Source organism: Dermacentor variabilis, chromosome 3, assembly GCF_050947875.1.
Source record: "Dermacentor variabilis isolate Ectoservices chromosome 3, ASM5094787v1, whole genome shotgun sequence".
Taxonomy (NCBI): Eukaryota; Metazoa; Arthropoda; class Arachnida; order Ixodida; family Ixodidae; genus Dermacentor; species Dermacentor variabilis.
The window spans coordinates 50,777,814-50,791,182 of NC_134570.1; the positions used below are offsets into that span (position 1 = coordinate 50,777,814).

At 47.6% G+C, this 13,369-nt stretch overlaps 1 long non-coding RNA gene across 1 annotated transcript; it reads left to right on the forward strand.

Moving 5' to 3' along the window:
* The first annotated feature begins 973 nt into the window (after positions 1-973).
* On the forward strand, positions 974-13,136 carry LOC142575585 (uncharacterized). Its single transcript, XR_012826689.1, has 2 exons — positions 974-1,131; positions 12,998-13,136. It is a non-coding gene; the product is annotated as an uncharacterized LOC142575585 (long non-coding RNA).
* Positions 13,137-13,369: the final 233 nt, after the last annotated feature.

Genomic DNA, 13,369 nt, shown 5'->3' on the forward strand with positions numbered 1-13,369 from the left:
GGGGACACAAACCGCCGTGCTTCCAGAAAAAACGCTAGTATAAAAATAAACGTAAAAGGAGTAGCAATGAACGCAAGTAAAACAAGTGGGTCTCTCAGTACGCAAAGGCGCTTGGTTTTGCTATTTCCAGAACTCAGTGGGGGAACAGCTGCGCCAAACTGCGCCGAGAGCGGCCCTGTGCGCCGAAACTGTATTTTGGTGGCAAACTGCGCCGAACGTGCGCCAAAGTATGCATAACTTCTCCTTCCGTCGACGGTTCGCAGCTAGCAAAACTGAAATCAACACCATCATCATGCTATCATCATCATCATAGAAGGAAACAGAGACCCGCCCGTAGAGTTTGACACTGGGCCTGTCGATGTCGTCCGGTTCGTCATTCGCACTTGCGGGCGCTTTATTTTCGGTGTTCATCGAACCTGCGCGGTGCTGCAGTTTGTCGAAGGAGGATGTCGCATTCTAGGATGCTGTAGGTAAGCTTTTTCAATACTTATGGGTGATAGCGGGGCTTTGCGAAATAGTCGCTGCGATCTGAATCGCACGTGGTGCATGGTTAAGAATGGCGTTAGCGAATGAGGTCGAATGTCGTACACGGCGAGAGCTTTCACTTCAGTGGGTTCCGCCACGTTGGTTGACGCAAAACTTTTGCGTCGAGTTTGGGTCGCTGCTCTTTTACTGCGAAATAGCGTTGCCGGCGGAAAAGCAAAAGCTTATTTGCGTCTCGCGCATGCGCAGCGGCGCTGGCGCTGCCTTTTTTTTCTTGCGGCCGCATAACCATGGTGGCCCCTATTCGACAACACCTGAACATCGCCCCCGAGTGCTCCGTGATCACTGCGCATGCGTGAGCTGAGAGAAGGTGAGAAAGGAGAACAACTCTTTTTCCGCAGGATGTGACGTCACATTGTTGCTTGTTTTTACTTTTTTGAAAGAGCTACTCTCGAACGTAGATTAGCCATTGCCGTCGTGTCGGCGCGCGCTTGGCGTGCTGTTGTGCGTGTCGAAAGCGTATAACGTGCGCGATATTCGTGCGAGCGCAGTTTGACTTGAGCAATCGTGGGCTTGGACTCCGTGACATTTGCTTTCGTCATATGCGAGTTAGGGGCTTGCCGACAGGTAAACCGCCGCTGTACTTAGGTGAATACCTTGTTTTTTGTGGTCCTGAAATAAATAGCGCGTCGCTGCGATGGTGACTTCAATCGAGTGCGGTAATTGCTGCGCATTACGGGCGATTTAATTGCACAATACGTGCTGCATTATCGGTGTAGATAGAGAAACCTTATCCTATGAGCCTTACTTCTGTCAGTCAATCGGTTACATGTTTCGCTCTTATCCAGTGCACATTGCTTGATATCCACTAACGATCTGCTTCAAATATCGACGAAGTGTCTATTCATCGTGCAGATGTTTTTTTTTATTTTTTATTCACACAAGTAGCGATGGGCAGTAGCGTTACGGCCGTGAGTTTTCCTTTCGAGCAAACCTTTTCAAATTGAAGTTTTCGCTCATGTTCGCGAGATAGCAAATTTAAGTGTTACACCCGCTGCTGTATTTTTCGATTCCATGTGACCTAGATTTAAGCTGCCTCAGGTTGTATTAACGCGCGCAGAGGCTTTTCGAAAAATAGTTGTCACCTGAGAAATCAATGCAGTGTGCTGTTCTTTTGGAATGGTGCTATTTGTGAAATTGATCATATTTCCCCTAGTCATGCTCAACTACTTACTGGTCAGATGCTTGAACTTCCGAAGAAGTATTTGTAAAGTTTCCCTTCCAACTCAGCGTTGTGACCGACGCTTCTCGGAAGTATGAGTGGTATTTGCCCCTGCAACACTGCCATGAGTTCAAGTTCAAATTGTGCCCACCGACTGTCTATCCGTGTGCCACTAGAAAGCAAAGAACTCATTTCTCAATTGTCGCAACATTTCTTTTTCATTCCATCTTCAAGAAATTTGTTTACTTCTTTTCCTGGTCATTGTGGACTTGCACACATTGAAGTTTTGGATAGTTTGGCAAAAGCATTGCATAGTGGGCCTGTAACGAGTTCTTTTTGTATTTAGCGCATTGCCCTTCTGACTGGACAAATTAAGTAACTGCATTACAAATATTTCACTTCCTTGGAATGTCTGTTCCATGTGCCTCATAACAGTACACGGTTGAATTTGGTACATATATATGCACCTTCATATGACCAAGTGTAGGTTTGTATTGCAATGGAAATAAGAACATGAGTGCTTCAATTGTCTTCATCACTTTGCTGATGCCTTCAATGTGTGAAAATGGCTTGTAACAATATTGCTGCGTTTCATGTGAGGATATGGAATAGAATAACTTTCTTCTTTTATGCTGAAGGTATTCACTCCTTTTGCCTGTTGGGCTTCAAATCTTGTAGAAAATGGTGTGAGCAGCCTGGGGTGTGCCTGAAGAGCAATGCTAGTTTGTGCATGATCATATTGTTGCTGCTGGGAAGATGACATCTTAGGCACATTTTTTTCATACAATTAACACAAATGTTTCCATCTTTCCCCTTGTGGCTCAATCGTAGTAGACCTGTTCGCTTTTCAGTTACTTTGTTGTTTATTTTTGTTACATATCAGTATTATGTACTATCAAGTTAGTGGGAATATAAAGCTATTTCATGTTTTATTCATGGGGAATCCTAGCCGATCCCTCGTCATGGGTATGTGCCATATGTCACAGGCAACAGTCATTCTAGTCTCTCTTCTTGTGGTAAAAGTATCCCAAAGCCTATTTTGTATGCTTGCAGACGAGTTGAGATTCACACATCAATGCCAGCTCACAAAGCATCTAATACGGCAATCAGCCAGCCACCTCCGCAGATGGAGAATTCTGCAGTTTCCAATCATACTGTTTCTGTTGTCCTTGGCAGAGATGTTGATTGTACACAGAGGGAATATATTGTAGGACAATAAAAATAACTTGTCATGACAAGGGCAATATATGGTAGAAATTATAGTAGACTATGACCAGCGTTAGCGCAAGCCCTGCGGTATCTAAAAAATGAGTAAAGTGCTGGTTTTCATATGCTATAGCTGCTGTGTGCATTAAGCTCAAAACTCCCTTCTTGGCAACATAACCCAGGAATGCCCACTCCAAACACTCTTGCACATGCACTTTGACAGCATCTGCTTTGATCTACCTAATTGCATATCAGTAAAGATGGGTCTAGTTCACTAAAGACTGACAATGCTGCATTCGTATGGAACCAAACTGTTCTTGAAAAGTTCTTGAAACCAGTCAAGCAGGTTTTTAGAACTTTTAATCTGGCAAAATGACAAAATGAAAGTTATTTGAAATAAGTGATGCAATGCTAATGAGGTTTGGGCATGCATGCATTTCAATGTGCTCGGCCTTCATCATCTCTAATCATAGTGAACCTGCCAAATTGGCAAGGATCTTGAATGAATTCTTCACTAAGCCCAACTATTTTGTTGCTGCCCTATATTGTCTCTATAGGAAGAGTGCACAACAAAAATCTTGTGGCTTCCTGTTATCATAACACCCTATAACTTCCTTAGATGTAGGGCCATTTGATATTCACCAATAAATACTTACACAGGATTTAGATGATGCCTTTAAAGATGTGTCCCTCATGCTTACATGTAAAGGAGCACTGACATTAAACTTTTGGACTGAATTTTTTTATATTAATCTGGTTCCAAATGGCAGCTTTTATGACCACACCATGCCACTGAAAGCTGCATGTGCTTTGAGCGATTCTTAATGTGTGCTAAAACTTGCTTCACTAAATCAATTTTCTTGTGACTCTTCTCAAACATCTAAATTAAGATTAATTTAATTCTAGTGTTCTATAAGTCACAACCACGATACGATTACGAGGCATGCCATAGTTGCGGACTCCGGCTTAACTTTAATCGCCTGAGGTGTTTAACATGCACCCACTCCCCGGTGTGCACCAAGACAGAAAGGAAAGACCAATGTTGTGCTGCATAGTGGTCCTAACATGCTCAGTTTTCAATGACCTAATAATGGCATGGCTTACTCATGAACAACTGCAGCATGCATCATTTGTTTGTGACCCACCATGCAATGTTGTCACCAGATTATGGGGCCACACTGCCTTTGGCACATGTTTAAATGTTGGCGTTAAGGATATATTTGTTGCACATAGAAGGAATTCGACGTTTTGTAGTGTAGTTAACTGAATGACAGCTACACACGCATAAGAAAAAAATTGTGCCAGGACTACTTAAACTCTGCAGTGTTTGAGTTTGACCAATTCTTGCGATTTTGTACATTTCGGATGACTGAAGGTCATTCATTACAGTTATACCAGCTTTTGTACTTTTTAGACATGCTGTTTGCCCCGGTTTTATACAGTGATCATAGATAGCCACACCACACGATGTCGGTAGAAGAATTCAGAATTTTAGTAAAATGGGGTTGCTCCATGTTGAGGTGCACCAGCATGTCATAGTAAACAGAAGCCAGAAGCAGCAGCATTTTAAGGTATTGTGCCGCACCGTGTAAAGTCAAATTATTGTGCCCCCCTCCACTCTCGCTGGCAAAACCTGCTGGTGCAGCATTGCGAGCAAGCTTTCGAGGTACGCTGCGCTCTTTCCAAAACAGCGTCCGAGGCAGCCATCTATTTTGCCTACAGGACGAAAAGTCCCTGGCCAGGAGTGCATCGAACATACGGAAATAGCTGTCAATTGTGCTGCTGAACTTCTAGAGATTTATAGTTTTGACCTCAGGTTGCAGAACACAGCAATGCTATAGCAAGCAGTGTGGTGAAAGCTGTTTCACGGCTCTACCACGGCATAGCCAGCACTGCATGCATATACTATACACAAGCATGAGGTCTTAGCAGCAATACTTAACAGTAAATTGTATTTGTACAACTTCACTCTGTCTTTAACACTGCCAGGCTTTAAAATACATGAGAAGAGGTCACTGTCTTTCATTTGATGTGTTTGTACAAAAAAAGTGTGTGCATGGAAGGGGTTAAGGCTCCTTTGTCAAGCCAAAATGCTTCCTGGCATGATAAAGTGAAGCCTTGTGCATTTCAGTCTGCAGTTGCTCACTGCACTTTCAAAAGTGCAATCAGCACAAAGAGCACAGGAAAACACACAAGCAATGGTTCAGCAATTTATTTGAAACAAATGCAACTTTGTTTTACAAAAAGACCACATTCCAAAAAGCAACCACATGCTATGCAGACAATACAGCCAACTTATGTTAAGTGTACAGATGTTAACATGCCCTGCCTTTATATGTGGAAATGTTTCAAGTCTCAAAGTGTGCCCCTACTTTGTAGCTTGTCCTTGGAACAATGATTCAAACAAATGCTAAATTTAGCACCATTGCCACACTGATAGAAGAAAACTACATATTAAATCTTGGAGAACAGTGTTGCGATTCGCCTGCGACACGTGGTTTTGCCGGCGCGACTGCGGCGGGGCGGCAGACATTTTTGGCCCGATCGTCGTCGCCGCAACGCTCATCGCCAGGTGTTTCCAAGCGCGACTGCGGCGATGCGACCGCATAGGGATCATCCTCGCATTCCAGTCATTGTGCCCGAAACAGGCGATGCCAAAGCAGGGACCATCCTCTCATTCCAGTCATTGTGCCCGAAACAGGCGATGCCAAAGCAGGGACCATCCTCTCATTACAGTCATTGTGCCCGACCGGCAGCGCTACAACAGGGTGCTACGAGATCGTGCTCGACAGGGTGCTACGAGATCGTGCTCGTCATGGTGCTACGGCATCGCTACGACAGTGTGCGTCACCATTAGCCCATTGTACATTCACGTGCTCGTCTTTTGAGAAGTTCCTTCTTGCCCTCAACTGCGAGAGTATAAAAACAGCTGCCCCCGGACGCAAAAGGGAGGGCTCCGATTTCTTCTGTTGAGTAAAGTGCTCTCCCGTCTCTCTACTTCGGTCAACCTGACCGCCAACTCTTTGCGATGTTAAAATAAACAAGTTGTTTCGTTGTTACCAGTCGACTCATGCTTTGCCGGGACCTTCGGATGCTTCCAGTTGTACCCCAGGCCGCCAGGCCAACGCTACCCTTGGGGCTTGCGACCCAGGTACAACCACGGGCGTCAGCGCCGAGTTCCCAACAGATCGTACCAGCAGTCCGATCCAAACATCTGGTTGGCAGCGGTGAGATCGCCTACGACTTCAAACAACTGTCTGCCAGCGGTGAGATCGCGACAACGGAGGCCAGCAGCGAAGAGATGCAGTTGACTGTATGCTGAGCAGCTCAACGACGATCCGGGAGCAGTGCAACGAGCCCTGTGTGATGACTGGTTGCCTGCAGCGGAACGACTGCGCGGAATTCCTGCCTGCGAGGTTTGGTGAGTGCGGGACTTTCTTCTTCTGAGCTTTGCCAGGCTTTTGTTAGTGTCAGAAACAGAGCTGGTAATTGTGGTTGTCGTTGCTGCCGGGTTAGTTTGCGGCAAGACAATAGTAAGCAGTAGAGAAAGCAGCATTCAGAGCAGCCATGGATTTGAAGTCGTTGCGCAAACCGAAATTGTTGGAGCTTGCAAGAGAGTTGGGTCTGGATGTCTCAGACAAACTAAGAAAACCTGAACTGCTAAGGACTATTCTTGAGTTAGAGGCTGAGGATGACGAGCTGTCGGAATGCCTTGAGACTATTGAGGAGAGGTCAAAAAGACAGGAGCGCGAACTTAAAGAGCAAAAAGAGAAACAGGAGCGCGAACTTAAAGAGCAAAAAGAGAAACAGGAGCGCGAACTTAAAGAGCAGAAAGAAAAAGAAGAGCGTGACCGTCAACACGCTTTGGAAATGAAGCGTCTTGAGGTAGAGATGGAACGCGCTCGTAATGGAAGTCAGGCACACGGTGCAGGAGAACGCGTATTGTTCAAAATGACTGACCTGATGCGGCCGTTTAAGCTTGGAGAGGACATTGGTTTGTTCCTGGTTAACTTTGAGCGAACGTGCGAGAAGCAGGGGTTCTCTCGGGAAACGTGGCCACAGCGCTTGCTCACTTTGTTACCCGGCGAGGCAGCCGACGTAGTCGCTCGCTTGGATAGAGAGGAAGCAGAGGATTTCGACAAAGTAAAATCGAGTCTGCTAAAAAAGTACCGGCTGTCTGCGGAGGCGTTCCGTCGGAAGTTTCGGGAAAATGAGAAAGGCAAAAGTGAGTCATATACAGAGTTTGCGTATAGGCTTATGTCGAACATGCAGGAGTGGCTCAAAGAAGAGAAAGCGTTCGGTGACCACGATAAAGTTCTGCAGTGTTTCGGGCTAGAACAGTTTTATAGTCGGTTACCTGAGAACGTGCGATACTGGGTCTTGGATAGGCCAGACGTGAGTACGGTGGCTAGAGCCGCTGAGCTAGCCGAGGAGTTTGTGACGCGTCGAGCTCGCGGAGCTAAGGACGGTCAAAAGGGTGAATTTGGCTCGAAGTTTGAGAGGCCGAAGTTCACACCCATGAGAGCAAAGGGGGACACGCGTAGTGCGGATGCGAGCGAAAGCAGTCCGACCAAACGTAAAGAGACGGCGGCTGCCAAACGTAGAAAGCGGTTCGAGATGAGGCGAGCGCGCTTGTGTTATACGTGCCAGAGGCCGGGTCACTTTTCGGCGCAGTGTCCGGAAACAACACCAAAAGTTGTTTTTTTTTCAATAGGCAGCACTGACGAGAACATGAAGCTTCTCGAGCCTTACATGCGAGACCTCCTCGTGAACGGGAAAGAGTGCCGAGTGCTTCGCGATTCCGCAGCTACGATGGATGTAGTTCACCCATCTTACGTAGAACCCCATATGTTCACGGGCGAGTGCGCGTGGATCAAGCAAGCCGTGGAAGCTCATAGCGTGTGTCTGCCGGTAGCAAAAGTGCTTATTGAAGGACCTTTCGGAGCGCTTGAGACAGAGGCGGCAGTGTCATCTATGCTGCCACCCCAGTACCCGTACCTATTTTCAAACAGGTCCGATCACCTCCTGCGCGAGAAGGGGCTTTTGTTTGGTGAAGCTAGTGTTCAGGCCTTAACCAGATCGAAGGTTCGGGAGCTCGCTGCAAAGGCGGTAGTTGCGGGGCCGACGTTATCAAACAACGAAAAAGGGTCAGAGGCGCAGCAAGCTGATATTCAGAGCACGCCCGAACAGAATAAAATTGAGTCTGTAGCGTTGAAGGCGCCAGATACTGGAGAGGAAACGCCCGACGCGGGAAAGTTAGAAGAGCTATCTACTGATTTGCTCATCGCGCCTACGTCAGACGGACTTGATAGGTTGCTAAAAGTCAGCCGGTCGGCTTTGATAGCCGAGCAAAAAAAGGATGGCAGCCTGGAAAACGTGCGCTGCAATGTCAAAGAAGGTATCGCCAGGAAAACTGCGCGTTTTGTGGAAAGGGGTGGAGTCCTGTACCGGAAGTATCTAGACCGAAGAGGAGTGGAGTTCGATCAGCTGATCGTGCCTCAATGCTATCGTCAGGATCTGTTGCGCTTGTCGCATGGGGGTTCGTGGTCCGGACACCTAGGAGTTAAGAAAACTAAGGACCGTCTCTTGCAAGAGTACTATTGGCCAGGGTGTTTTCGGGACGCAGACCATTTCGTGAGGACATGTGACACTTGTCAGCGGGTGGGCAAACCAGGGGACAAATCGAGGGCGCCGTTGAAATTGGTACCTATCATTACGGAGCCTTTTAGACGGCTCGTTATTGATACTGTGGGACCTCTGCCGGTAACAGCCACGGGGTACAGACACATTTTGACTGTGATCTGCCCAGCGACAAAGTTCCCTGAAGCAGTGCCGCTTAAAGAACTCTGCTCAGTTGAGATAGTCAATGCACTACTGTCCATATTTGCGCGAGTTGGTTTTCCTGCGGAAATCCAATCAGATCAGGGCACAGTGTTTACTAGCGCTTTGACGACAACTTTTCTCGAAAGGTGTGGGGTAAAGCTGTTACACAGCTCAGTGTACCACCCACAGTCGAATTCCGTTGAGAAGCTCCACTCCGTCATGAAGCGCGTGTTGAGAGCGTTGTGTTTTGAACATCGAACTGACTGGGAGCTGTGTCTGCCTGGGGTGATGTTTGCTTTAAGGACCGCGCCGCATGCGGCTACGGGGTTTTCGCCAGCTGAACTGGTGTACGGTCGCTCGCTTCGATCTCCGCTTCGCATGCTTCGAGAATCGTGGGAAGGTAGGGGCGACGACCCAGTCGTGGTGGAGTACGTACTTAAGCTCCTCGAACGCTTAAGAAGGGCACAGGAGTTGTCAGGTGAAGCAATGACAAAGGCCCAGCAGAGGGCCAAGGTTTATTATGATCGGACAGCCAGGGCCCGTCGTTTTGAGGTTGGCGATGAGGTCATGATATTGCGCACATCGCTAAACAACAAACTAGACGTGCAGTGGGAGGGCCCAGCACGAATTGTTCGGAAACTGTCGGACGTTAACTACGTGGTAAGTCTGCCAGGAAAGCGGAAAGCACAGCAAGTTTACCACTGTAATCTGCTCAAACCTTATAGACAAAGGGAAGCAGTGGTGTGCATGATGATAAACGTTCCTGAAGAGCTTCCGGTCGAGCTTCCAGGACTAGGCTCAGTGACGAACAGGGAAGACACCGGTCAAGTCATTAGTGACCTTATCAGTAAAGCACCGCTGTCGCCCGAGCAGAAAACCGAACTACACCAGCTATTACAAGAGTTTCAAGGTCTGTTCTCTGAGAGGCCTGGTAGGACTTCTGTACTTACTCATGATATAGAACTTACCTCCCCAGAGCCAGTACGATCCAAGGCGTATCGGGTGTCACCCCGCCAGAGCGATATTATGGAGGCGGAGGTAAAGAAAATGCTACGGCTCGGTGTTATTGAGGCAGGTGAGAGTGATTATACCTCCCCTTTGATTTTAGTTGAGGTACCGGGCAAGGAACCTCGTCCTTGCGTCGACTACCGCAGGCTTAATTCCATCACTAAGGATCAAATTTATCCGATCCCTAACATCGAGGAGCGCCTTGAGAAAGTTAGTAGCGCTCAGTTTATTTCCACCCTAGATCTTGTCAGGGGTTATTGGCAGGTTCCACTTACAGAAGAGGCTAGTAGGTATGCGGCGTTCATTTCACCAATGGGAACATTCCGTCCTAAAGTGTTGAGTTTTGGTTTGAAGAACGCGCCATACTGTTTTTCAAGCCTCATGGATAAAGTGTTGCGGGGACAGCAAGAATTCGCTTTACCGTATCTAGACGACGTAGCGATATTCTCCGCATCCTGGTCTGAGCATATGACACACTTGCGGGCAGTGCTAACCCGCCTGCGCGAAGCGGGCTTGACAGTCAAGGCTCCTAAGTGCCAGTTAGCACAGGCCGAGGTTGTCTACCTCGGTCACGTGATTGGTCAGGGTCGTCGCCGCCCCTCTGAAATAAAAGTGGCCGCTGTGCGAGACTTTCCGCAACCGCGCACCAAGACCGATATTCGGTCGTTCTTGGGTGTCGCCGGCTACTATCAGAGGTACATCCCTAGGTACTCTGATATCGCGGCTCCCCTGACGGATGCTCTAAGAAAGACAGAGCCTCAAACAGTCGTCTGGGACGAGACAAAGGAAAGAGCTTTTAGCGCCCTAAAGAGTGCCCTAACAAACCAGCCTGTGCTACGATCGCCAGACTATACAAAAGGGTTCATTGTTCAGTGCGATGCTAGTGAGCGAGGCATGGGCGTTGTACTGTGCCAACGGGAAAATGGAGAAGTAGAACACCCCGTCCTGTATGCTAGTCGTAAGCTGTCCAGTCGTGAGCAGGCGTATAGCGCCACCGAGAAAGAGTGTGCGTGTCTCGTGTGGGCCGTTCAGAAATTGTCATGCTATCTAGCCGGCTCGAGGTTTATCATTGAGACGGATCACTGCCCTCTCCAATGGCTGCAGACCATCTCTCCCAAAAATGGCCGCCTCCTGCGCTGGAGCCTCGCTTTACAACAATATTCCTTTGAGGTGCGTTACAAAAAGGGGAGTCTCAACGGTAACGCCGATGGCTTAAGTCGAAGCCCCTAACGTAGGAATCAGCCTCAAAATTGTTTGTTACTGATGTTTTTCTTCCTGAGGCAGGATTTTTTTTTTAACATATTGCTTTTGTTTAGTGTTTCAAAGTGATGATATGCTTTCTAGTGCAATTTTTCAATTTGTGGACGCGTTCTGAGTGATGCTAGACTACTGTAAGGAACTAGGCAGTGGTATAAAAAGGGGAAAGAGCCTGGCAGGGCTTAGTGAGGGTTGTGCCGTGCTTGCTGGCTGAGCGGTTGAGTTTCAGCGTAGTTCTAACGCTTGCCGGGAACGAGAACAAAAATGTGAACTCTCCCGAAGTCACTTTGCAGTGTCCCGTGCGAACCTGAACGAGAGAACGAGGCCTTCTCTGTGCGCTGCGCTCAAGAAACGTCGAGGGACGCCCGACTTCGGTTATGTGCATCATCGAGCGACATCCCTCCGGACAGCGGATGCAGTCCCCTGTCCATCGGGATCTCCTTCCCCCGGCGGGGCGGTCTGTTGCGATTCGCCTGCGACACGTGGTTTTGCCGGCGCGACTGCGGCGGGGCGGCAGACATTTTTGGCCCGATCGTCGTCGCCGCAACGCTCATCGCCAGGTGTTTCCAAGCGCGACTGCGGCGATGCGACCGCATAGGGATCATCCTCGCATTCCAGTCATTGTGCCCGAAACAGGCGATGCCAAAGCAGGGACCATCCTCTCATTCCAGTCATTGTGCCCGAAACAGGCGATGCCAAAGCAGGGACCATCCTCTCATTACAGTCATTGTGCCCGACCGGCAGCGCTACAACAGGGTGCTACGAGATCGTGCTCGACAGGGTGCTACGAGATCGTGCTCGTCATGGTGCTACGGCATCGCTACGACAGTGTGCGTCACCATTAGCCCATTGTACATTCACGTGCTCGTCTTTTGAGGGGTTCCTTCTTGCCCTCAACTGCGAGAGTATAAAAACAGCTGCCCCCGGACGCAAAAGGGAGGGCTCCGATTTCTTCTGTTGAGTAAAGTGCTCTCCCGTCTCTCTACTTCGGTCAACCTGACCGCCAACTCTTTGCGATGTTAAAATAAACAAGTTGTTTCGTTGTTACCAGTCGACTCATGCTTTGCCGGGACCTTCGGATGCTTCCAGTTGTACCCCAGGCCGCCAGGCCAACGCTACCCTTGGGGCTTGCGACCCAGGTACAACCACGGGCGTCAGCGCCGAGTTCCCAACAGATCGTACCAGCAGTCCGATCCAAACAACAGAAAAAAGGGTATAGTAAACTTCCAATAATCTGACTCCGGTTAATTTAATTTTTTCAGTTAATTCGAACCTGGCCAACGCCCATGCATTTCTATGGATTCATCATTTCGATCCTAAAACTGGCATTCGCCGGATAATGCGAACTTGACCAGACCCCAATAATGACCCCTTTTAGTGGCAGCGCATGTCTCAGTAGAGCTTAGGAGACAGTGAATGCATTAAACAAATGCCATCTCTCTGAAATGCCTATTTTTGACCCACCCGAGAAAGATTTTCAAGCAGTAACGGTAGCTGACAATGTCCGGTTGTGGTACTTACCTGATTCTAACGAACACTTTTTGTTTTCGAAGGACATTGAGACGAAAATTGCCTAGCTGTGCAATCGATTGCGAAACTAAAACCGTGGTTGTAGCATTCATATGCTTTACCACATATCATGGCTGTAATACAGCGAAGCTGGCTTTAGAAAATCAGCTGCCGTTCTAAAAAATGAGGTACGCGTAGGTTTCTACTTTGGTGTGGAGTTTCTACTTTAGTTTTATACTGTGGACAAATAGAAATTTGATGCACATTCGTTTCAGAGGCGTGTTACTCAAGCACATATTGCCAAATGAATCAACGGTGCTTCAGCAGGTTTTTGCATCTTAATTCGACCCGTCAGTCTCGTGAGGGTAGAATTAATGGAAGTTGATTGTATAAATTGTGTGATGAAGCACCAAGAAAGTTACCTTGCTCAGGTAGTGAAAAAGCATGGAAAAAGTGCTTCACACAACATCCACTGATGTTCTGTAGCAGATGCAAAAGCTGCCTCCTTTATCTGGAACAGAATAAATTCCTTTCGAAGGCAAAATAAAAAACAGAAAGAGAAGTCATCAACGCATTCCACATCCATCTTATTCAGCCTTTACAGTGTTGCTACATCACCATTTGCTTAGCCTCCTATGCCAAAAAAAATTGTCGAAAATAAAATGACCTGATTCCCATGTTTTTCACCATCCAAGCAGTGTTTACTGCCAATTATTACTGCTTTCTGTAACCTCACCTGTAAATACTGTATTTTAACCTGTATATTAACACTGAGCTATACGATAAGCTTAGTGAAAGTTAAAAAAGAATACTGGATGTTCATTTCTGTTTTTTTAGATATAAGAAGGGGTGCTTAAAAGC